This window comes from Phascolarctos cinereus, unplaced genomic scaffold (genome assembly GCF_003287225.1).
Source record: "Phascolarctos cinereus isolate Bilbo 61053 unplaced genomic scaffold, phaCin_HiC Scaffold_3;HRSCAF=262, whole genome shotgun sequence".
In the NCBI taxonomy this organism is placed as follows: Eukaryota; Metazoa; Chordata; class Mammalia; order Diprotodontia; family Phascolarctidae; genus Phascolarctos; species Phascolarctos cinereus.
Genome location: NW_027555736.1, coordinates 246421761 through 246447538, shown reverse-complemented (window position 1 = coordinate 246447538; position 25778 = coordinate 246421761).

The window sequence follows — 25778 nt, the reverse complement described above, 5'->3', positions numbered from 1 at the left end:
AGCTAATATACTCTGGGGTTGCTAAAAGAGCAAGCATCTTTCCATCAGATCTGCATTATCTGAATTACTTATTGATTTTGCTTTCCAAGTACAAAACTAGTCAGGAACTATATGGCAATCTTCTTTCTCCAAGGAGTAAATAAATCAATAAATGCCTCCTTTGTTATAGCAAGTCCAATTCCTTAGTTCTTAAACTTAATAACTCTTGAATTTGGGGTTACCTATGAGGCAACCCCTAAAACTAGTATTGTCCAGGAAATCTCCCTTATCTGGATAGAAGACTAGATTCTGGAGTTATTCTGTTTAAGAAATCCCATACAGGAGTTTGGGATTCATAAACATTGTCCAATAGCTGCCATCTTCTTTTGTAGGAAATCTATTATTGTTCTCTGTCCTCCCTTGGTAGTCATTGGGAACCAATTAGGAGTTCTCTTCAGCATCTCAGTAAGGTACAAATGGCATGGCCATACTCTTCCCATGGAGATATCTCTAAGATGCCTCTAAAGAAGGGCTCATGCCCTGGAATCTCATCAAGTTGACTGGGTACAATTCATTAAATTCATCAAGGATTCCCCAGATCAGCCCCACTTTACACTAGAAAGAAGGTACTTCTAGGCCAAAAGTCCCAGAGAAAATATTCTTTAGAATCTTTGAGAAATGTCTCTGGCTAGAAAACATCCTTTGAAAGAATAACAACAAAACATGTAAACAAAAATAAATAGAAATTTTGGAAATGACAATGATGAGTAAAAATGAAAAAATGACAAAAAAATTGTGTTGATAAATTAAACTGGGAACTTTGTTTTTTTAATAATAACAAAACAGACCAACCATTATCTAATTTAATCCAAAAATTATGCAAAAACAAATTACCAAAATAAAAAAGTAGAAATCATAATAGATAAAGATAAAAGAAATTGTTGCGAACTATTTCACCCAATTATATGATAATGAAGTTAACATAAATAAAAGGGATGAATACTTATAAAAATAAGAAATACTCAAATTAACAGAATAAGAAATATGGAATTTAAATAACCCAAGCTCAGAAATATAAATATAATAAGCCACAAATAAACTCTAAAATGAGAAAAAACAGGATTAGATGGATTTATAAATGAATTAAACATTAAGAAAAAAATTAAATCCAATGCTTATGTAAATTTTTGAAAAAAATAGAGAAAGAAGGCATATCATAAAGTTCCTTCTATGAGATAAATATGTTCCTTATGTTGAAATCAGAGAGAGATAAAGCAGAGAAAGAAAATTATAGACCAATATTGCCAAATACTGATTTAACAATATTGAATAAAATATTAAGAAAGTATCTAACAACATATTTGAAAGATTGTTTACTATGACCAATTTGGATTTGTTCCAGGAATGCAGTTATTTCTTTTTTTTATTTTAATTTTTTTTAATAATTCTTTTCTTTTTTTGGCTAGGCAATGGGGTTAAGTGACTTGCCCAGGGTCACACAGCTAGTAGTAAGTGTTATGAGTCTGAGGCCGGATTTGAACTCAGGTCCTCCTGAATCCAGGACCAGTGCTCTATCCACCACGCTACCTAGCTGCCCCGAAATGTAGAGTTATTTCAAAATCAAAGACTAAAACACAAAATCAAAATTAAAACAGAACAGACTAACAGCAAAGACAGTAAAGAAACAACAACAACACATGATTATATAAAAAGATGCAGGGAATAAATAGACCTTCCTTAATACAATAAACAGTACCTATCTGAACCAAAGGAGTAGTTTTCTCTGTAATGAAAAACACTTGACATTTACTAATGATATCAGTAGTAAATCATTGTCACTGCTGTTATTTGCCAGAGATCTAGAAATACTAGCTAAAGTAATAGAAGAGAAAGAACTTGAGGGAATAAACATAAGCCCACAGGAAACAAACTTATCACCATTTGCTTATTTAAATGACTTAGAAGAGGTTCAATTAAAAATCTTAGAGATTTGTCCAAAGTCACACAGTGAGTAGTACGTATGTCAGGGGCAGGACTTCAACCCAAGTCTTCCTCATTACAAGGCCAGCCCTTTATCAATTATGCTGCTTCTCACTTCTTTTGATATTATTTAATCATCTACTTTGTCCTTAAGAACTATGTAGTTTCCCTGCTTATTTCTTTAAATCATGGCTATTTTTATGATTGCTTTGTCCACCCTGTTTGTTTGGATTTCCACTGGAAATACATTTCAGAGAAGGTTCCAATTTATGTTGATAGAGAAGGTACCTCAATTATAATAAGGTATTGAAAGCTAAAAGAAATATTTTTTTTTTACAAAAGAAGAAGCTGAGGGGCAGTGAGGTAGTGCAGTGAATAGAGCTCTGGCCTTGGAGTCAAAAGGACCTGAGTTTAAATCCAGCCTCAGACACTTAACACTTACTAGCTGTGTGACCCTGGGCAAGTCACTTAACTCCATCCCCTCACCAAAAAGCAAAAAAACAAAAAACAAAAACAAAAGAAGCGGAAAAAATTAACATAGGATGCTTTCTTCTCTCCTCAGACACTGCCCCCACCCTGGGGCAGGTCTTAATTACCTCACATCTGCACTATTTCCATAGCCTACTGGTTAGTCTCCTTACCTCCAGCCTCTCCCCATTCCAGTCCATCCTCCACTTAGCCACCAAACTGATCTTCCTAAAGCCCTGATCTGACTTTGTCACTCAATCTTCCCTCAATAACCTCCAGTGATTCCCTATGACCTCCAGGATAAGATGTAAAACTCTCTCTTTGGCTTTTAAAGTCCTTCATAACCTGCCCCCTTCCTATCTTTCCAGTCTTCTTATACCATACTCCTCTCCACCTACTCTGCAATCCAATGACACTTATCTTCTTGCTTTTTCTCACACAAGATTTTCCCTACTCTGGGCATTTTCACTGACTTTTCCTCATGCCTTGAACTCTCTCCCTCCTCATCTCCATATCTTCCTCTTCCTCTTCTTCTTCTGGCTTTCCTTAACTCAATCAAAACTCCTCTTCTGCAAGAAGCTTTTCCCTTGTGGGAAAATTAGGACACTAATACTCTGTTGGTGGAGTTGTGAACTAATCCAACTATTCTGGAGAGCAAAATATACCCCAAGGTTCATACCCTTTGATCTCTCAATACCACAACTAGGTCTGTATCCCAAAGAGATAAAAAACCAAATAGGGAAAAGGATCTATTTGTGCAAAAATATTTATAGCAGCTCTTTTTGTAGTGGCAAGGAATTGTAAATTGAGAGGATGCCCACCAACTGGGGAATGGCTGAACAAGTTGTGGTATATGTTTGTAATGGAATGTTACTATGCTATAAAAATGATAAGCAGGCAGATTTCAGAAAAACTTGGAAAGATGTAAACTGAAGCAAAGTGAAGTGAGCAGAACCAGGAAAACATGGTATATGGTAACAGCAATACTGTACAATGATCAATTGTGAATGACTTAGCTATTCTCAGCAATTCAGTGATCCAAGATAATTCCAAAGGACTCATGATGAAAAATGCTATGCACCTCCAGAGAAAGAACTGATGGAGTCTGAATACAGATTGAAACATACTATTCATTATATTGGGGGGGGGGGTGTTTCATGGTTTTCCCCCCTTTGGATCTGTGTCTTTTTTCACAACATAACTAATGTGATAATTAAAAAAAAAAAAAGAAGTCTTTCCAGGTCTCCTTTATCTTAGTTCTTTCCCTCTGGGATTATCCCCAATTTGTCCAGTATAAATGTTGTTTGCACATAATTGTTTGAATGTTGTCTCCCCTATGATACCACCAGTTCTTTAAAGACAAGTACTGGTTTTTTTGCCTTTTTTTCCTTATTTTATCTCTGGTGCTTAGCACAGCGTTTGGAATGTTCTTCTTCTTGTCCTTGTTCAATCTTGTCCCGCTCTACCTGATCTCATGGATTTTGTCCATGGAGTTTTCTTGGCAAAGATACTGGAGTGGTTTGCCATTTCCTCCTCCAGTGTGTCCCCATTTTTACAGATGAGGAACTGAAGCAAATAGGGATTACTTGCTCAGGGTCACACAGCTAGTGTCTGAGGCCAGATTTGATTCCAGATCTTCCTGACTCCAGGGCCAATGCTCTAACTGCCCCACTTGGAATATAGTAAGCACGTAATAAATGTTTGTTGTCTTAGGTGCTTCTAGAAAGGTACACAACTTTCTGAAAATTTTTCTTCCATAAATTAACTCCTCCTTCCTCTTTTTCTTTCTCAAAATGGAAACTTTTTCATTCATTTTCCATTCAAAATCCATTGCAGAGAAATGGAAAAGAAAGTTCATGGCCAATTAGAAACAAACACAGCTGAAAAGAGAAATGGCACACTTCTCCTATAAGTAATCCTGGGTGAAAATTATCAAATAAATGAATTTTTAAAAGAAACCCAAAAATGAAATAGTGATAAGCTATTGAGATCATTTTTAAGCTACCCTGACTTTTCAGCAAAGTTTTTCTTGTCTTTTTTTTTTGCTCTTCCCAGTGTACACATTTCATTTTGTTTTAATATAAAGTTAAAGTATCCTCTTAAATTTAGCTGCTAAATTTACATCACAATTGACTGGAATTCATGAAGAAAACACATAGTACAGGAGAATCCTATAACGCTTGGTTTATGTTTTAGAACTCACCATTTATGTTCTGGCTTATAATTATTTTATATTACTGCTAGAAAAATTTTGGCACCTTCGAAACTCAAACGGAATTTTTAAAAATTAGAGGTACCTTTTTTATATCATCTTCATTTCTGAATATATCCCTCCACTTTGCACTATTCTTGTAAGCCATCCTTTATGTAGCATCCTCTCTGGACTCACTTTCTCAACTAATACACTAGCAGGTTGTATGAAGGCTGATGAATATTTCTCCCCCACAGCATTACAAGGGTAGCCCTAAAGGACTGGGGTTTCTAGAACTGTCACTTCTGAGCCCTCATCTGCTGTGCTTCTCAATATTAATCATCCATTTGACATCAATTAGCTGTCACAAAAGGTATATTTACTAAGTACCACAAAGGCAGTAGTAACAGAAACATCCTCCCAAACCTAGGCTACACTATCCCTTTACATGCAAACTCCTTAATGAGAGCAGGTTCACACTTAAAGAGCTCATATGACAAAGAGCAAATTCATAGTTGTCAAGATGACAAACAGTAAGCACTTAGTAAATGTTTTCTCTACCATCTATCTACATCTATCTCTGTATCTTGCTTGCTTACTCTCTCTCTCGCTTGCTTGACCGCTCTTTTTCTGGGGAACCCAGAATTCAAGCAGTTAAGTTCTGTTTTCATAGATACTCCAAGAAAGTCACTTGTCTTCTATTTACTATTTATGAAATAAGAATGGTAATTCAACCTCAAAGATTGTTGTGAAAATTAGTTACCAAGGGTTTGCCAAGTGTTCTGAAAGACATCTGATGAAAGATTCCAATAGGAATTACTAGGGATTGATATTGACAATAAGCTTGATTTCAGTCATGTTCATGGGTCAAGGAAACAATCATAAAATTCCTTCTATCAAACAGTATGTCAGGCACAAAACAGAGATTGAAAGTGACTTTGAGTTGATAATTATATATGGCTATTGTACTAGTGCTTTAACAATGTGTGTTTCCTGGAAATTCTTCAAAAACATCAACTTTGCATTTTTCAGGAGCTAAATGCTGACAAATATAATTTTCATATTGTCTACTTTTCTTCTCCATCTCTTCTGCAGTGAGTTCTTGGCCAAGGTTGGGAACCCCAAAGCTCCTGACTTTGAGTCCCCTGTGGTTACATTTGCCTTTCCACTTGCACTTTTTCTTAGCAGAAGTGCCTAGGACTGGTGATCTACCAAGTCTGATTTCTCTAGATCTCAGCATAGGCTTTTAGACTGGAAAGGACATAAAGAACCAAATGGAAATATTTCATTCCATGTACTACTCACTCTTTCCTGTATAATCATTCTTCTCTTCCAAGACAGTTCTGGCCCAAAATGAAAGAAATGAACCAACTGTGCCTGGGAAACTAAGAAATCTAAATGCATCTCTGGGCGGTATTTAAAGACAATTTAATCTGCATTATTAAGATTTTTTTCCATCACATTTTAAGTCTAGACAATCATCAAAACCACAGATCAAGCCCTGATTTGCAGTGTTTGCCAATATTTATCTATGTGTAAAAATAGACAGCTAACAATCCCACATTCGCCAAGGAGTTCAGTGTACAATGAAAATGTCAAGCATGATGAGTAGGAAGTATATGCCATACTCCTTACTCGACTCCTTGGTCTGAAAATCTTTCAAATGGTAGTCAACTGGCATTTAACAACTGGCATTTAACAAATTCAATTTAACTCAGAAAAGCATAGGAAGAATTACATGAACTGATTCAAAGTGAAGTGAACAGAACCAAGAAAATATTGTCTTAGAATTAAAACCAAGAGTGTGCTAGTAATTATTTAACAACCAGCTCTGTGAGGCATACTTGAAAAATCTTACTAAAAACACTTTTAAATTTAATCTGCATTATTAACATTTTCTCCATTACTTTCATTAACCTTGACAATCATCAAAACCATGAATCAAGCCCTGATTTGCAGCATTTGACAATTTCTGAAAATTTAACACTCAGCTCAGGAGAGCTGGTTCAAGCTGGCTCCAATACACCCCTGACTGCAACGATGTCAACAGAAAAATAAAATGAAACTGAATACCGCATAATTATGACGACCAAAATTGATTTAGGATTAGATTTAAATTAGAAAACCTCCCTTCCTTCTTTCATCTGTATATACTATCAGGTGTGGTAGATGTAAGTTTGATATTCTCTCTAGGAAATGATTGGTGAGGAACTAAAAGAATGACAGGAAAGCCAAAAAGACCCTACCCCCCCCAAAAAAAAGACCTCAAAATTTAGATTCCTTTGCACTCTAAACAACTCCCTACTGCTAGTGTGGGGGCTCAGTTGAGAGAAGAGGTAGGGTAGTGCATTTTGTTGACCATGCTTGCCACAAAGACAACAGTCTGTGCTCAGACTGACATTTTCAGGCATAGCCCCAGCTGCAGCCCAGACAGGGCAAGAGCTGAGTCCCAGATCTAAACATGCAAAATGGTTTCCAGTTGACAGGAGCATGTGAGATTGATTCTAAGAAACCTGGACTAGCAGTTTCTAAAAGCACTATTAGCTGGTGAGACAAAAGAAAGACAGAATTCCACCCCTGGCCCACAAGATGCCTGGTCCCAGTTGATTAAGCCCCAGCAACCTGGAAAAAAGCCTTTGACAAAAACTACTTCCCCCTCCCTCACTAACCCTTTCACCACCAGAAGAAAGTAGAAAATGCTCAGGAAGAGTTTTTCACCTTCAAGAAGATCAATAAGTCCTGGAATCTTAACTAGGAACACTCTCTTTGGGAAAAAAAAATTTTTTTTTTGATGATTTGTAATTTTGAGCTAAATGTTATTTCAGTCTTTTTTTTCCCCCTGGAAAATGTTTCCCTTTTCCTTTTCTTATGTACATTTTGAAACACTGTCTTGTTCATTCACCAGAATTATGGGGCTTTTTCACCATCCCAATTTTTAATTTTTTTAATTATTGCTTTCCCATGGGAATTTTTTTGCCCCTGGATTACTACTACTACTACTACTAATAATAATAATAATAATAATAACACCAATAATACTACTAATAATAATGAGTAGCATTTCAAGTTTACAAAGCACTTCTTATAAGCTATTTCATTTGATCCTCATAACAACTCTGTAAATTAGATGCTATTTTAGAGATGAGGAAATTGAGACTCGAAAAGGTTGCAGAGACTTGCTCTTAAGAGAATATAGTGTCTGAGGCAGGATTTGAACTAAAGTCTTCAAGGATTCCCAGTCCAACGTTCTAAGATAAGAGTTAATGATTCTTAAGGCATTAAGCTGTGTGATTTGATTGGTTTATGGTCATTTGCATATGCTACTAACTTGGTGGACAGCGTTTGCCTATTCATGTCAATTGCTTATATATATTATATAGTATTTATCCTTAACATCCACATGGTTCTTTGTTGTTGTATAAAGCCACTTATTGGCATGTCTTTGTATTGTTTATTTGCTACTACTTTAATTGCATTTGCCTGATACTTTACTGGATACGTCTGTGTATTTGGTGTGTTACTGCTTTCTTAAATACAAATTTAGCTAATACTTGAACAAAATGAAGGCTACAATGTTGGGAGAGTTTTTTGATATAATGGCCATTGAGGCACATAGAGATCTCTTGATCCTAGAAATACACCCTAACTATAAAAATAAGAACCATGTGAGATCACTGAAAAGAGCTACCAAAGATTTGGAAAACTGAACAGTGATTAATAGCAGGGTCAGAATGGAAGACATACTCAGTCTGTTTTTTGTGAATCACCAGACATAGCTCAAGATTTCCTGATACAGAGAGAGTAGGTGATAGGGCCTGGAAATTAATAACTAGACCTAGCCTTTCTGGGACCTCCCCCCCCCACCCGCCTTCCCCACCAAGAAGGGGCAATTAATTAAAAAACTAAAGCCTTAATAGGCAGAGAATATTTTCCAGTAGGAAAACTGAAGGACTTGCTTAAGTCAAGAAGAGACAACTCTTAACCACACAGAGTACTGGCTCTAAATGTCTCAGCTCCCAAGGATGTGAATGTTCTAAGCTAGGAAATTTCTCAGGTTTTCTTGGGAAGAACCAGTAGAAACTTGGGTAGTTCATGAGGCTGCAATACTAGGGTACTGACAAGTATCTGATCTAGCTGGGGAGAATGGTATAAGCCACCAAAGGGCCTGTTTGCATACAGTCGAGCCTGGTGGTCAAAAATCCTGAAAGTATGGATCAGGAATGCTTGCAAAATCTAGAAAGGCAGCTATCTTAGAGGCAGAGAGGATGTATAAGGAATACATGCTAAATTTACAGTGCACAAAGGGCAAAGGCCCATTAAGTTTATAACATGGCAGAGCAGCCAAACACAGAGGCTAGTAGCAAGAATGTAACCCAAGGAAGAAGATGAGGTCAGATGGTTACAAACGAGTAAAAGTTGGTAAGGACACAAGGATGCATTCTGGGAAGATGATGGAGTAGGTCAGAAATTTTCAGGCTTTCCAGATCTTCTCCACAAACAGACAGGAAATCTCCAGGAAATTAAAGTAGAGCAGCAAAAAGAAAGGGATAAAACAGTTGACAACTTGAGAGGACCTTAGAGAAGATTTCAGGGGCTGAAGTTTGGCCTGACCGAGGTGTAAACACCTCCAGGCCACCTCCACTGGATCAACAAATAGACCCTGAGAGAAGCAGACCAGGCCTCAAGAAACTTCATCTCAACTTTCGCCTCACTCAGGGCCTCAAGGAATTTCACCTCATGAGCTTTTACCTCACAAACTTTCAGCCAAAGAACTCAGACACTGAGTGAGAGAAGACTGAAGTGGACCCTGCTCTTTCTGGAAGCCACGCCCAGAGGGGCTGACCAGATGTGATGTGATCCCAGGTCCTGGCTGTGGGCGAGGAGGGCAGTATGTCAAGGAGCAAAAACATTTTTGGGACAGAGCAGCTGGGGTTAGGAGAGGAAGAGAGGAGTCCCTGAGGTTGAGCCCCAGGAAAGAATTCAGAAAACAATAGTAAGAAGGGCCTAAGGCAACATTACCCACAGCTCAGGATTAAAATTTGATAATAATAATAATATTAATCAACATCCAGGAGCCAAGATGGTGGAGTAAGCAGTAAATTGCCACAACTTTCCAAACTGCACTCCAAAACAAATCCTAGAACTGTAGAACCAGCAAAACAAAAACAGGGTGAAGTAATCTGTGAGCCCAAGAAACTTGGAAGATTAGCAGGAAAGGTCTGTCTCACTCAGGCAAAAGGGGAGTGCAGTCCAGGACTGAAAGCATCCCAGCAAACCAGTGGTACATCTTGAGCCCCAGTGCGGTGAAGCAGGCAAACACCAACACCAGGACTCTTCACGTGCCTCTGCATAGCCAGGGAGCTGCTTGCCTCCAGCTCAGAATCACCACATCCTTCAATGTAGAACTGGGCAAAGAAGCAACCTCCAGGGGCCAAATCTCCCTGTGCTTCAGTCTAGCCCTGGGCAAACAGGTAGCCACGAGCAGCCAGATGGCCACAAGCCCCAGGGAAATGCAGAAACACCCCACTGGTCTCAGCACACACCAGACACCACCACTAGGACCCAACTCAGCACCCAGTAATCTACCAGAAACCCTACAGCCTCCAGCAATGCCAGCCACCTCCCACCAGACTCTCTCAGCACCAGACACAAAGCTCCGCCATGGGCCTCGGGGCAATGTCAGTACAGTACCAGATAAACAGCCTACACCTGCAGCCCCTGGCACAAGAAGCTTGAGATAGTGCTCCTTCTACCCTGGAAGCAGAGATCAAGTTTAAAAGAAAGGAAAAAGCCAAAAGAGATGAGCAAAAAGAAATTTAAAAAATTTTAAAAAAAGAACCTGACCGAAGAAAATTATTATGGTGACAGGAAAGATCAAGACACAAATTCAGAAGAGGATAAAAATGTCAAAACAGCTATGGGCAAAACCCCAAAGAAAAACAGGAAGTGGTCTAAAAGCCAGAGAACTTTTAATAACTTAAAAATCAGGGCAGCTAGGTGGCAGAGTGGATAGAGCACTGGCCCTAGAGTCAGGAGGACCTGAATTTAAATCTGGCCTTAGATATTTGACAATTACTAGCTGCGTGACCCTGGGCAAGTCATTTAACCCCAATTGCCTTACCAGAAAAAAAAAACAAACTTAAAAATCATTTAAGAGAGATAGAAGAAAAATTAGGAAAAGAAATGAGATTGATGCAAGAGAGTTATGAAATGATATTGACTCAACAGCTTTGAAAAAGAAAACAACTGCTTAAAAAGCAGAATTGGCAGGACAGCTAGGTAGCGCAGTGGATAAAGCACCAGCCCTAGAGTCAGGAGGACCTGAGTTCAAATGCGGCCTCAGACACTTAGACACTAATGACACTTACTAGCTGTGTGACCCTGGGCAAGTCACTTAACCCCTATTGCCTCACCGAAAAAAAAGTAGAATTGGCAAAATGGAAAAGGAGATACAAAAATGCACTGAAAAAAACAACTCCTTAAAGAGTACAATTGGCCAAATAGAAAAGAAAGTATAAAAGCCAATTGAGGAAAACAACTCCTTAAGAGTTAGAATTGGGCAAGTGGAAGCTAATGACCCTATGAGACATCAAGAATCGATCAGACAAATTCAAAAGAATAAAAAGAAGGAAGAAAAGATCAGAGGTCGTGGAATATGATATTCTGCAATGCTCAAATTCACCTTTACTTGCACCCTCTGTCTACATATATCCCCTCTAGTTGTACTATTAGTAATACAATTTTTAAGAATTACAAGTATAATCTTCCATGCAGGGATGTAAACAGTTTAGCTCTGTTGAATTTCTTATTTTTTTTCTTTTCCCTTTTTACTTGTTTATGCTTCTCTTGGGTCTTGATATTAAAGATCAAATTTTTGGTTTAATTCTGGTCTTTTCTTTAAGAAAGCTTGAAATATTTCTATTTCATTAAATGACCATTTCCCCCTAGATGAGTTATGTTTAATTTTGCTGAGTAACTAATTCTTGATTGTAGTCCTAGTTCCTTTGCCTTCCAGAATATCATATTCCATGACCTCTGATCTTTTAAGGTTGCAGCTGCCAAGTCCTGTGAAATCCTGATTGTGGTTCCCTGATATTTGAATTGTTTCTTTCTAGCCACTTGTAGTATTTTTTCCTTGACTTGATAGTTCTATAATTTGACTATAATGTTCCCTGTAGTTTTAATTTTGGGATGTCTTTCCTGAGATAATTAGTGGATTTTTTCAATGCCTGTTTTGCCTTCTGCTTCTTGAAAATTAGGGCAGTTTTCCTTGATAATTTTTTGAAGGATGCTGTCCAAATCTTCCTTTTGATTATGGCTTTCAGGTAATCCAATGATTCTGATATTGTCTGTCCTGGAACAATTTTCTAGGTCAGTTGTTTTTCCCATAAGGTATTTTACATTTTCTTCCATAAACAGATAAAAAGGGAAAAGAGAGAGAAAAAAAAATTAGGGATTCAAAGAGCTAAACTGTTTACATCCCTACATGGGAAGATTATATTTGTAATTCTTTAAAAAAAAATTGTACCCCTAATAGTTATCTATTTCACATTTCATAATGCTATCTACATCCAGATAATGAACTGATTGACTCTGAATGCACATTGAAGCATTTTTTTCCCTTACTTTACTCTTTTTCATGTTTTTTTTTCCTTTTGATGTATTTCTTCTTTCACAACTGTGGCTAAAATGGAAATACATTTTACATGATAGCACATGTATAACCTACACCAAATTGCCTACCATTTTCAGAAGGGGGGGAGGGAGGCAGAAAAATTTGGAACTCAAAATCTTGTAAAAGTGAACGCTAAAGATTATCTTTACATGTAATTGGGGGAGGGAAATACTATTTTAAAATAAATAATAATAATAATGATATTAAGCTATTAAAAATAAAATAAGACAAATTAAAAATAAAAATGAGTAAGCAAAGGAAGAAGAACCAAACCATTGATAGCTGCTTTAATGTAAAAGAAGATCTGGGTTCATATTCAGAGGAAGATAGGGAGGTTTAAAAAAAAGCCACTCACACCCTAAAGAGCAATGTCAAATGGTCACAAGCCCAAAAAGAAATCTTGGAAGAACTTAAGAAGGAATTCAAAAATCAAATAAGAGAGAATGAGGGAAATTTCTTAAAAAATAAAAGTAATTCAAGAAAATTATGAAAAGAGAGTTAACCAATTGGAAAAAGAGACATAAAATCTTAAGGAAGAAAATAAAAAGAAATTTTTAAAACCAAACAAGAAAGAACAAGGAAAAATTAGAATAAAAAATGAGAGCAATCCAAGAAAATTATGAAAAGAAAGTTAACCAATTAGAAAAAGAGATACAAAATCTTAAGGAATACAATAACTCCTTGATAACTAGAATTGGGCAAGTGGAATTTAATTATATTGTAAGGCACCAAGATTAATAAAACTAGCAAAAAATGGAAGGAAATCTGAAACATCTCTTTAGGAAAAAAACTGATCTGGAGAGCAGATTGAGGACAGACAATGTAAGAATTGTTGGACTACATGAAAGTTATGATAAAAAAAAGAATCTAGATACAATATTACAAGAAATTATTAAGGATAATTGTCTAGAACAGTTCTAGAATAGGCCTGCATAACATATGACCCATGGGCTGCTTACAGCTTGCCAAAGGACTTCAGGCTGCCCGTGAAAAATGTAGGGTGACCTGCAGCAACCATCGTCAGTCTGTCTCTAGTCTAACCTATCCTAAGAAGTTTACAAGTTGTTCAGGTCTGTTCTGAACAAGAAGGTAAAGTACAAATAGAAAGAATCCACCCATCACCACCTGAAAGAGATCCTAGGAAGAAAATTTACAGGAATGTCATGGCCAAGTTTCAGAATTGCCAGGTTAGAGAGAAAATATGGCAAGCAACAAGGAAAAAAAAAAGAATTTAAATACTGCTGAAAAACAAATGAGATTTCATAAGATCTAGCAGCTTCTACACTAAAAGACCATGAGTATTAGAACATTATATTCTGAAGAGCAAAGGAACTGGGGCTGCATTCAAGAATAAGTTATCCAGTAAAGTTGAGTATAACCCTGAATGAAAAACAAAAGGGCATCTGATGAACTGAAAACCTTTCGGGTATTTATAATTAAAAAAAAAAAACAGAACTCAATGGAAAATTTGATTTAAAAAAAAGATTCAGAAGAAATATAAGAAAATCATTAAAGACTAATTGTAAGGAACTGATTAGGGTCAAGCTGGTTATTTATGATATGTGAAAATGTTATTAATATTAGTAATTATTAGTCATTATTATTAGCAATAGCATTCTTAAAACTGTTATCATTACTAAGGTAGTTTCAAAGCAATGTTGGAGCTGAGTTGTATATGATGAGGTGATTCTAAAAAACAAAATTGGGTAGGAAAAGTTTAAAAGGAGAAATTATTTCATAAAAACAGGGCATGAAAGAAAGAACTAATACAGAGGAAGCAGATGGGGTGGAGAGCTGGTAATATTGTAATCTTTTACTCTCAAATGAATTGAAGAGAAAAGAATGTATATATCTGAAGAGATTTAGAGGTTTTCTGAATTTCTAGAAAGGTAAGAAAACTGGTGGACAGGGTAGAGGAGTAGCTTTTAGAAGGGTATATTGATTAAGATTAGAAGGGTGGCATAAATAGATAAAGGAGGGAATAAGAGGGTAAGGGGAGAAGATAAAGTAACTGGGATAGGGTGAAAAGAGAGGTTGAGAAGGAAAATAATAAAAATAACATGGAGATAAATTCACAAATAGCAATTATAACTTTGAATATGAATAGGAAATGAATTGAGGAATGGCTGAACAAGTTGTGATGGAATACTATTGTGCTATAAAAAATGATGAGCTCAATGATTTTAGAAAAACATAGAAAGACTTGCACGAAATAATGAAGAGTAAAATGAGCAGCACCAAGAGAAGACTGTATACAGTAACACATAATGACTTTGAGCAAATTATTTTGTCTATTATAAATACCCAAATTAACTATAAGGAAGATATGAAGATGCCATCTGCATTGAGAGAAAGAACTGATGAATGGAAGTATGTATAGAATAATTTTATACACACATATACACATATATATATATATGTATTTTATACATATGCCTATTTGTGTCTAATGGTAGTCATCTCTAGAGTGGGGGCAGGGGAGAAGAAAGAAAAAAATTATATAACTTTGTTGAATATTTGAAAGGAATAGCAAATTGTGTATTATAGATTTGCAGTTTCATGTACAATCACATTTCTATTATACTACATTATGGAAATGCTTGTTTTATTCAATAAATTAAAAATAAAATTTAAAAAAAGGACACAGGGATCTATCAAGGACATTTGCTAGGTATTGCTAGAGTTGAATTGTGACCCATTCCTGAGGACAATAGAAAACTTGAGAAATGATTTCTGATTCAGGAAAATCTAACTTCAACTACTTCTATATCTTTTCATTCATGGACCATCAAACTAAAGCAAAAGAACTCCACTTATTTCACAAATTACAAGGCAATAGTCTACAGAAAACCTATTGAAAAATGAAACTGACAAAGCCATTCCATTTGAAAAGGCACAGGATCAGGGAGACAGAGTTCATAACAATTCGATATAATAACAACAGTAGAGAACAACCAAAGGCGAAGAACTATCTTTTGGTTTGGATGGCCATGAGTGGTAGATGCCTCTGAGGGAGTTTGCTGAACAGATGAATTCCAAAGAGCAGAGATGGATCCAGAGATAGAGGTCAGTCTTAATCCTCCAACTTGCAAGATTGACATCATCATCAGTGGTTTATGGGTTCATGCATTCTGGACTCATTGAGTCTCACATAATGGTGACAGTGAAACCTTTTGACCCAAAGATTCCACTTCTAGGCCTATACCCAAAGAGGTCATTGATCAAAAGAAAGTCCCAAAGTAGATTGGGGAAAAGCTAAACAAACTGTAACACATGAATGTCTTAGAATATTGCTCTGCTGTAAGAAATGATGAAAATGAGAAGCATGGAAATATTTAAATGAACTGATGCAGAGTGAAGTAAGCAGAGCCAGGAAAACAACATATACAATGATGACAACAAGTGAAATGAAAATACAACAAAAACATTAAAACTTAACTTTGCAAAATTATAAAGAATGTGTTTGGTCCCAAAGAAGAGATATGAAAGGAAAGGGAATCTTCCTCTGATTCTTTGCAAAAGTGGAGGTGGGGGGAGAACCTTTGAATGTGTCGTATAACATCAGATTTTTTTTCAATGCATTAATCAGTCTTATGTATTTTTTTTCTCTTCTTCCTCTTTTCTTTTCTTTTTGAAATTCTATGCTATAACATATGGTCCTCTGGGAAGGGAAGGAGACAGGTACAGGGAGAAATATAGATGCTATAAAAATAAAATACATTAATAAAATAAACTTTTGAACCCACTCTTCAGAATAGTGGATCTCCAGTGATTAGAGACAACTGGGTAGCACTGGGTCTGGAATCAGAAAGACCTGAGTTCAAATCCATCCTCAAACACTTCACTAGCTGTGGATCCTGCGCAAGTCATTTAACCCCATTTGCCTCAGTTTCCTCATTGGTAAAATGAGAATAATAATAGCACCTATCTCACAGGGGTGTTTTGAGGAACAAATGAGCAATTGTGGAGTGCTTAATGCAGTGCCTGGCACATAGAAAGTGCTATGCAAATGTTAGTTACTAATGTATTCCAATAATTATATGAAAAACAATGGTGGAAAATATCTTTACAAACTACAAAAAGACAGAGTAATTTTTTTAGAAGTACCTATATTTGGGATACATCAGAGTAAGCTTGAAGTTTTTTTTTTCCTTTTTTAAGTGAAAAATTTTATATTCTTTTCCAATTGCACATAAAAATAATTTTAACACTCATTTTTTAAAATTTTGAGTTCTAAATTCTCTCCTTCCCGTCCACTCTCCTTGAGAAAGAAAGCAATTTTATATAGATTGTACATGTGCAGTCATGGAAAATATATTTCCATATTAGCCATGTTGCAAAAGAAAACACAGACAAAAAATATCAAGAAAAATAAAGTAAAAAAAGAAAGTATGCTTCTCTCTGCATTATTGAAGTTTCTTAATGAAGTTGTTGATGTTAACAATGGAGTCCAACAGTGTGGCTCTGCTATGTCCAGACCTACCAATTGTCTCTGAACTGTCCTTAACTGAAACCAATTCCAGCTTCTTTAGAGGGATGCAGCAGGATACTGTGAGTAACAGAGTAGCACTTTGACCATCCATGGAACCAGTGCAAAAACTTAGAGGAATCTTTGTTTGTTCTTGGGTTTTTTTTAAATTGTTGTTGATACCTTTTTATGTTATCTTCATCTTTGAATAGTGTATACCTTTCCTGCCCTCTATTCAACAAACTGCTCTTTGTAATAAAGAGTTTTAAAAGAGAAAAAGAAAGCAGTTTAGCAAAGCAAACCAATACATCTATCAAGTGTGATAATATATGTAGATTTCCAACTGGTCTCTCCCCTCCAAAGAAGGCAGGGAGGGGCAATTTCTCATCTCTTCTTCAGGTTGTTTATTCAGATAATTAAACAGCATCCAGTTGCCTTTTTTTGTTATTGCTTTTTCCATATAAATTACTCTAGTCATTAGATATATTGTTTTAATAGTTACACTTATCTCAGTTTGCAGCAGTTCTTACGTCCTCTCATGCTCTTCTGACTTTTTTCATATTCATGCTTTGTCACAGCATAGTAATATTTCATTCACATATTCATGCACCACAGTTGGTTCCAATATTCTCTAATCAATGGGCATCTAATTTGTTTCTAGCTCTTTGTTGTTACAAAAGTGTTGCTAAGTATGTCTTGGTGCATATAGGGCCTTTCTGTCCCTGACTTCTTTGGGGTATATGTATAGCAGTGAGATGCCTGGGCCCAAGAATATGATCATTTTAATCACCTTCTTAGGATCCTTCCACACTGCTTTCCAGAAATGATTGCATCAAGGTACAGCTCCACCCGTAGCCTAAGAGTGTGCTTTTCTTTCCACAATCCCTCCAATATTCATTATTCCCATCTTTTGTCATCTTTGCCACTTTGAGGTAAAATTTCAGAGTTGGTTGATTTTTATTTCTGTTACTATTAGTGCTTTGCAGCAATCTTTCTTATGGTTATTAATAGTTTGCAAATATTCTTTGGAGAACTATTTCTTCACATCCATAGATAACTTGTCCACTGGAGAATGGAGTACTGGATCTTCCTGCTCCAGGGTAGATCTTAGAGAGTTTTACTTCGATGATCCTCCAGTGCCTGAAAAATAAAAGCATTAGTTGAGGAAGAAGCCCAGCAGGAAGGCAGATGTGTTTCTCATTGTAAGAGTAGCATGTCAGATGTACCTAAGGAGGAACTCATGAATTTACCTTATTGACTCCTAACCTCTCTAAAAGAAATCAAGGAAATAAAGGCTTTGGCAGGCATCAATAAGTCTAGAACTATAACTTACCATTGTAGAGGCAATTTTCATCCACACCATCTCCAAGGAATCCCATCCCCTGAGCATTTTAATCACCTATTGATTAACATGCCAGAGACACCGAGACCTTTTCAGAAAATTCAGCATAGTCAGTGTATGGCATTTCTAGTACATGAGTACCATTCCACCAGAAATGATACCACAGGCTTTATTCAATACTTATTGATGTTTGGTCACAAAATATACCTGCTTATTGATTTATGCTTTGGAATCCAAGAAGATGGAAAAGATGCAAATTCTCATAGCAAAGTACATCTCTCCGCAGAGAGATCATCTGAAAGACTCTTCCTCATTAGCCATGACTTCATCTCAAAAAAAAAAAAGCTATGACAAAAACAAATACTGGTGAGATGTGTGGGTTCAGTTTCAAGAACTTTAGCCAGTGACAGTCTTGCTGGAAAAAACCTTAGTGTGTAGCAAACATACAAGTTATCAGACTGATGGAAAATCACTCCATACCAGCTAATTGAGGGATGAGACATTTTGTCTGTTTACAGAATAACTGCAGTGAGTGGATGGAACCCTCCCAAAACAATTCACAGAAAACAATTCCTTTTGGGAAATTAGTCAGAATACCTTATGTATAAGTGATGGAAATGATGGACAGTTAACTAGATGGACTCTGAGGAAAAGAGACTACCTACCAGTTGGAGAGAGCCTGCCAGAGCCAAGCGATGGCTCAGAAGTTGAATTGTTTTGTTGTATTTTGTTTTTGACCACACAAAAAAATATATAATTTTGATTTAAGATGTGAACTGTCATATTGCAGGCATGCTGTGTAGTAATAGAGTCCCTGCTAGAAGATTTCCCAGACCAGAATCCCAAAGCTGAGTTACCTGAGTCAGTCCCTTCTTTCTGTGGTCTTTCTTGCTCAGTTTCTCTCCTGTGCATTTTCTGCCTTCTCTTCCTTCTCTTTTATTCTCTTCCTCTTTTTCTTCCCCCTTTTGTGCTTCTCTCTATTTCCATCTTTCTCCTACTCTACCTTCCTCACCAAAGAAATCAGACAATAAGGAAGTAAGATCCCTATTGTCTAGTTCCTTGCCTTTCTCCCAAGTTCATGCTTAAATGCAAAGGCATTACCTTGGTGCAATCATAGAAATTTTTAGCTTCAAGTCTGCCTTCTTCTGCCACTTATTCACTGAGTCAATCTATCAATGCTTGTCTCCTCGAACTTCTTCTTTTCTTACATACACAATATTCTCTGCCTTGCCACCTCCCCTACAAAACACAAACACTAGAATTTCTTTTCCTCCATTGTCCCAGCTAGTCTAACCTTCTAATTTCTTCCTTTCCCATAATTAATTACACATGAGCTTATACAAACACATTTGTTTACATAGTATATACAAAGATTGACATTTTGTCTACAGAGTACTAAAATACAATGGAGAAATTTTTATCAGTGGGAGACAACTCCTGAGTTAAATGACTATTGGGTGCTATAGCATGAGGAGTCAAGCCAGTAAGCATTTATTAAGCACTGTGCTAATCTGAGGACACAAAGGCAGGAAAAAATATAGAGTTCTTATTCTCTAGTAGCTCATGGGGGAACCAAGAAGCAAATCATTATGTAAAAGCAATGTATACATAGTACAAATTGATATTCTCAGAAGGAAGACTGGGAGAGACTTCTTACAGACAATGGACTTAAGCTGAGATTTGAAGAAAGCCAGGAAACCTAGGAGACAGAGATGAGGAGGGAAATAGTTCCAGGGATGAAGGCCAGCCAGTGAAAATACAAAGTCAGGAAATGGAGTGTCTTGTGCAGGAAATAGCAATGAGGCTTGACTGCAGAATACATGTAGCAGAGTAAGGTGTAAGAAGACTGGAAAGGTAGGAGGGGGCCAAGCTAGGAAGAGCTGTAAAAGCCAAACTGTGTATTTTATATTTGATCCTGGGGGTGATAGGGAGTCAATGGAGTTTATTAAAGGGTGGCATGGTCAGACCTTCACTTCGGAAAGATCACTTTAGTGGATGAATGGAGGGTAGACTGGAGTGGGGATAGACTTGTGGCAGGTAGATCCCCAAGCTGGCATTGCAGTTGTTCAGATGTGAGGTGAGAAGGGCCTGCAGCAGGGTAATGGCAGTGTTAGAGGAGAGAAGAGGGCATATGCAAAAGATATTTACAAAAGTAATATGGCACATAACCCTTCTGAGCCTCAGTTTCCTTATTTATAAAATGAGGGAGTTGTATTAGATAACCTCTATGGTCCTTTCAACCTATAAATCTGTGATATTTTGATCCTTCCTAAGCAAATATAGTACTTTGCATAACCCAGATTTGAACATTAAAGTATGTAGTTCCATCACAGGGTTAAATACATCTCATAATGAAGCATCTTTAATACTTACAGAATGTACTGGCAAGAGGATTAGATTACTTGGAACAAATGTTTGTAAACTGATCAAAGTTCTTTAAACATACAGAAGAAAAAAGCACCTTTAAAAACCACCAAGTAGATGCTTTGTAGCAAATTCAGCTCTTAAACTGAGGCATTTGGATTGATCTTATAGGCATTTACCAAGGACAAGGACCATATTTCTTCTTTTGATTTCTTTAACTGTATGCCTGACTTCTGACCACTTGACTTCTGAGATGGAAAAGTAGTGAGTTGCTCTAGATTTGCTAGGTTGATGTAGAACCTTGAACTCAGTGGTTGCTTAATAATATAGTTCAAATCTGTTAATAAGAGTTCAAATCTGGCCCAAGACACTTACTATCTGTGTGATCCTGGGCAAGTCACCTAATCCCATTTGCCTCAGTTTCCTCATTTGTAAATTGAGCTGGAGAAGGAAATTGCAAACCACTCTAGTATCTTTGTCAAGAAAACAAAGACTTGGACATGACTGAACAACAACAAAGCCTCCTAATCCTTTTTAACTAGTAAATGTGTATTGGGGGTGTGGGGAGATGGCAATGGAAGAGAGAGGAGTGAAGTGAGTGTGGAAATCACCTAGTCCAATATCTTCATTTTACTGACAAAGAAGGCTTTGAGAGGCTTAATAACCTCAAATAATTTGCTGAAATAATACAGATACATCATTACAATATGTATTGGTCTCCGTAGCTAGCTTCTTCCTGCATGCAGAAGACAGAGAAACACAATTCCATCATACTCTTCTCCTAACCTGGCCTCTTGCTGACTGTAAGGGATGGAGAAGGAAGCCATTCCATCCTGTTCCCTCTACCTATATCTTCTGGCCTGTGACTTCTATTCCTGAGTGCCTCGATGGAGAAAAATTCCACTCCATCAAGGTCCCTCCACAAATCTCCTTGCCTGACCCAGACTGCCTTCTGCCTAAAGAGGAGAAATGCTTCCACAGGCAAGAGAGAAACACTTGCACCTGATTCTATTGTGTGCTGGTCTCAGCTGGACCGGCCTCTCCTTGCCTTCTGGACACCCTGCCTGCCTGCAGGAAAACACACATACACACACACACACACACACACACTCTTCCATCTCATACTTGTCTCCTCCTGATTTCAAGGAACAGAGAGAAATGCCATTCCTCCCATCCTGACCTGTCCTTTTCCTGCCTGCAAAAGTAGAGAGAAAGAGAATTTCCATTGTGTTCCCTCCACATGTCTCCCAGCCTAGCCTGGACCTCTTGAAAGGAAAAGAGAGAAATGACATGTCATCAGCTCCCCACACTACTCTCCTCACCTGAGCTGCCTAAGGCCCTTCAAGGACTCCATCCTGAAGCCAAACTTGTAGGGATGCTGATAACCCACTCAACTCATTCCTCAGTGGTTAACAAACTCCCACCCAGTCATGAGGTCCCCATCCTAATGATTCTGAACCCACAGCTGTCATTATTCAGACCTCTCTGTGTCTCAGTTTCCCCATCTGTAAAAGGAGGCCGAACTCCATGTTCTCTGTGGTCCTTCCCAGCTCTAAATTTATGCTCCTAGAGCCAGTATTCTCCTAGCCACACAGGTTCCCAACATTGAGGTCATCCTCACCTCTTTATTCTCCCTCACCTATCCCCTTGTCGAGTCAGTGGTCAGATTCTGTTGATCCTAACTGCACAACATTTCTTCCCCATCCCCCCTTTTCTCTGCTCATACAACCACCACCCTCGTTCTGCACTAATCACCTCTCTCTTGAATGATTGAACAATCTCCCAATTGTTCTTCCTGACTCAAGCTTCTCCCCACTCCAATCTTTTTTCTGCACAGCTACCTAATATTCTGAATAATTATTATGTTAATTATATTATTATGTTAATATTATTAATAATACTCCTAAATTAGCCCATCTTGCTATGCCATCACTTTGCCAAAGAAGTTCCAAGAGGTTCTCTATTGTTATTAAGATAAAATATAAACTCCTCTGTTGGACAATTGAAGCTCTTCACAATCGGGCTCCAGTCTACCTTCCTAGGCTTCTTCCTCATTATTCCCCTTCATAGCAGCTAGGTGGTTCAGTGAGATGTGTGGGCCTGGAGTCAGGAAGACCTTAGTTCAAATCCAACCTTAGACACTCACTAGCTGTGTGACCCTGGACAAGTCACTTAACAAATCACTTTTTAAGTTTGTCTTAATCCACTGGGGAAGGAAATGACAAACCACTCCAGTATCTTTGCCAGGAGAACCCCATGAGGGTCACAGAGAGTCAGACACAACTTGAACAAGAAGCTGAACTGCCTTACTTGCTGTCCCTATCTCTCCAATTCTCTCCAATCTCAGGCTGCACCACCCCACCCCACCATGTGCTTGGTCTAAACTCTACAGAACAAGACACCTGTCCCCGGACAAGCTGATCACCAGAAATTTCCTTGAAATGATGTTTAACTTGCCTTTAACTCACCACCTCCCAACTCCCTCAGCCTCCTCTTCTCTCTGATGGGAGAGCTGGAGAATGGAACACTAAATTCCATCCTGAAGCCAAACTTGTAGGGATGCTGATAACCCACTCAACTCATTCCTCAGTGGTTAACAAACTCCCACCCAGTCATGAGCTCCCCATGCTAATGATTCGCAACCCACAGCTGTCATTATTCAGACCTCTCTGTGTCCACTATGGAGGGCAGAACCTAGACTCTCAAAGACTAGCAGTTACCTACGAATGTTGAATTTTATTGGTGGAAGCTCTTCCTTAAAACAATAATCTTGAGCCTATACCCAAAAGATAGCAAAATAATTGAAGAAGGGGTATTAGATGAGATTCTGTGATGCTATGATCTGCCTAAGGTCACATAGAAAGTTAATAACAGTCTCAGAACTAGAATGCAAATGTTCTGACTTCTAGTCCAATTTAAAGGAAAAAAAAGCTTTTACAAAGAGCTATTTACTGCAAAGGTGCAGCAATAATAAAATTACAAACATTGTCCCCCAATACTTGTGGCATACTCTTCCCTATATCACCTTGGTCCCTGGGGAAAGAGGGCTTAAATTTAAAGCAGTTTCTACCAAACATTCACTCACCAAGTTCTTTTCCAAATATAGTGTGGCTGATGGATTAGTTGTCATCACTTCCTACTGATGGATAGGGTCAAGAAGATCCATTTTCAAGGCCTCTGCCATTACATCACCTGTGCTTAGCCTCTGGCAAATCCCAGCATGGACTCTAGCTCCCATTACTCTGACCTTCTGAAACGCAAAATCATGGCCATTTACAACAAACCTTCACCTAAAAAACAGGAAAGAATAAATGCAAAGAGGAAAAGAACCAATCCCCATATGGATGGGCCACATGCAAGTCCCAGAGAAAGGAGAGTGGAGAAGAGGGCCCAAGGCTTCTCTCCATCCAAAGTCTTTCAACATGATTCTCACTCCCTAGGGACAGGAAAGAGTCCAACACCCAGTGTTCTCTTTACAATTCTATATTGTCTTGCAACTCTTCATAAAGAAAAGTCTGAATGAGAACATCTTTCTTGACTAACCACTGATTAGACCACCTTGCCTGATAGATGTTGAAATAAAATTCTTGAGACAATTGAATGCTAAGCATGTTAGAGCCAATTTCCAAAAAGGTCACCAAGCCACTTTACCCCAAGATGATCAATTCTACTAATCTATGCTGACAAAAGGTCAATCTAAGTTATACTCCCTCCATATATATCCCTATGCTATGACCCTATGGTCCATGTGGTTTCCTCATCTTGAATCTATCACTCATTGAGGCCAATTTCCAAACAGGCCACCAAGCCACTCTACCTCAAGATGATCAGGTCTAATAATCTATACTGAGAAAAGGTCAACCTACACTCCCTTCATATCCTGAAACACTGACCCCATGACCCATGCATAGTTTCTTCATTCTTCACTCATCACTAAGACTTCATGTAAGTAAAGAATGTTAGCTATTCTCATCAGATAGAAACGGAAATGATTTATTTTGAGAACTCTGCCTTGCATTGCTGTCAAATTCTTTGTGTGGGATTCAGGGATCTGTATACTGGAAAAAAGGGTAATTCCTAAAACAGCTTTACTCTGAGTCCCCCATCTTTCTCTCCATTGCTTCTTTCTGAACTTCCAATATCCAATCTCATGTGCATCCTTGAAATTCATCGTTTAGTCCAGTTTTTTAAAATACCATTAACTTTCTAAAAGGAGTGCACTGTGCCATTCTTACTCCAGAGGTCTGGCCTCTGGGCTGAGCAAGAACCATGGCTGAGTATGGTCTAGGACATCAATTAAACCATTCCCTTTTGGAAGAGGGGAGAAAAGTGTACGGAAGGACACGTGGACGTGGCCCAAGGGGAGAACAGGTACATAATCTACTAAAACCAATGCCAGGAACAGGGCAGACAAGTCAGTGAGAAGAAAAGGGCCAAGACAATATGTATCATAGAAGCAAGTCAGGCTCAAAACCACAAGTCCACAGGCATCCTAGGATAACAGCTTTAGAACTAGAAGGGACCTTAAAGATTGTATGGTCAGTTCTCCCTTCTCTTTTGAGAAGGAAATTGAGGCCCAGAAAGGTTAATTGATTTTCACACAAGATCATACAGGAAAAATCAAGATTTGAACTCAGCTCCTCTGATTTCCAAAGAAAGAGCCTGAATTCGCTTTGTCACACTCAAGGACCTCATGGACACATACACATTCTAAGCTAGATTGTGTGCACTCTGTTCTCTACCCTCCAGCCTCACCCAGACTCTTTTCAGTTGTCCCTCCTTCATTAAACTCCCTGGAGTTCACTCAGGGGAGCGGGCATGTACAGCTCCGCTCTGAAAGCAAGAAGAATTTGAAACTTCTGCCTTAGGGAGTAGGGAGTGGTTTTGGACAACAGTATCCATGCCAGTGTGTATTATGTATGGACGGAAACATCCTGCTCATCAGTAAGGAGCCTTCCTGTGCCAGACCACCAGGGACCTGCTGCTATTGAAAAGCATTTCTGAGTCAGTACAAAATGTTTTCTCCTATTTGCTCAAGAAACCTTAGCCTGGCCCTCCCTTCCCTAGTGTCTTAGTACCACATCTGTCATTTCACACTTCCCCGGTGACTAAATAATGCACTCAGAGATATTCGTACACTAGACTATGAATGCAGCTGCTCCCCAGAAACTGCCAGAAGCAGCAAATGAAATCATAGGAGCACAAGGGCCAGCCCAACGAAAGAACAATGGTCTGAGGTACTTTCTCAGCTTCCAGCTTAAAATGGCAGCCAATTCTTGAAGAAGTTTTTTGGTTTTTGTTTTTTTTCCTA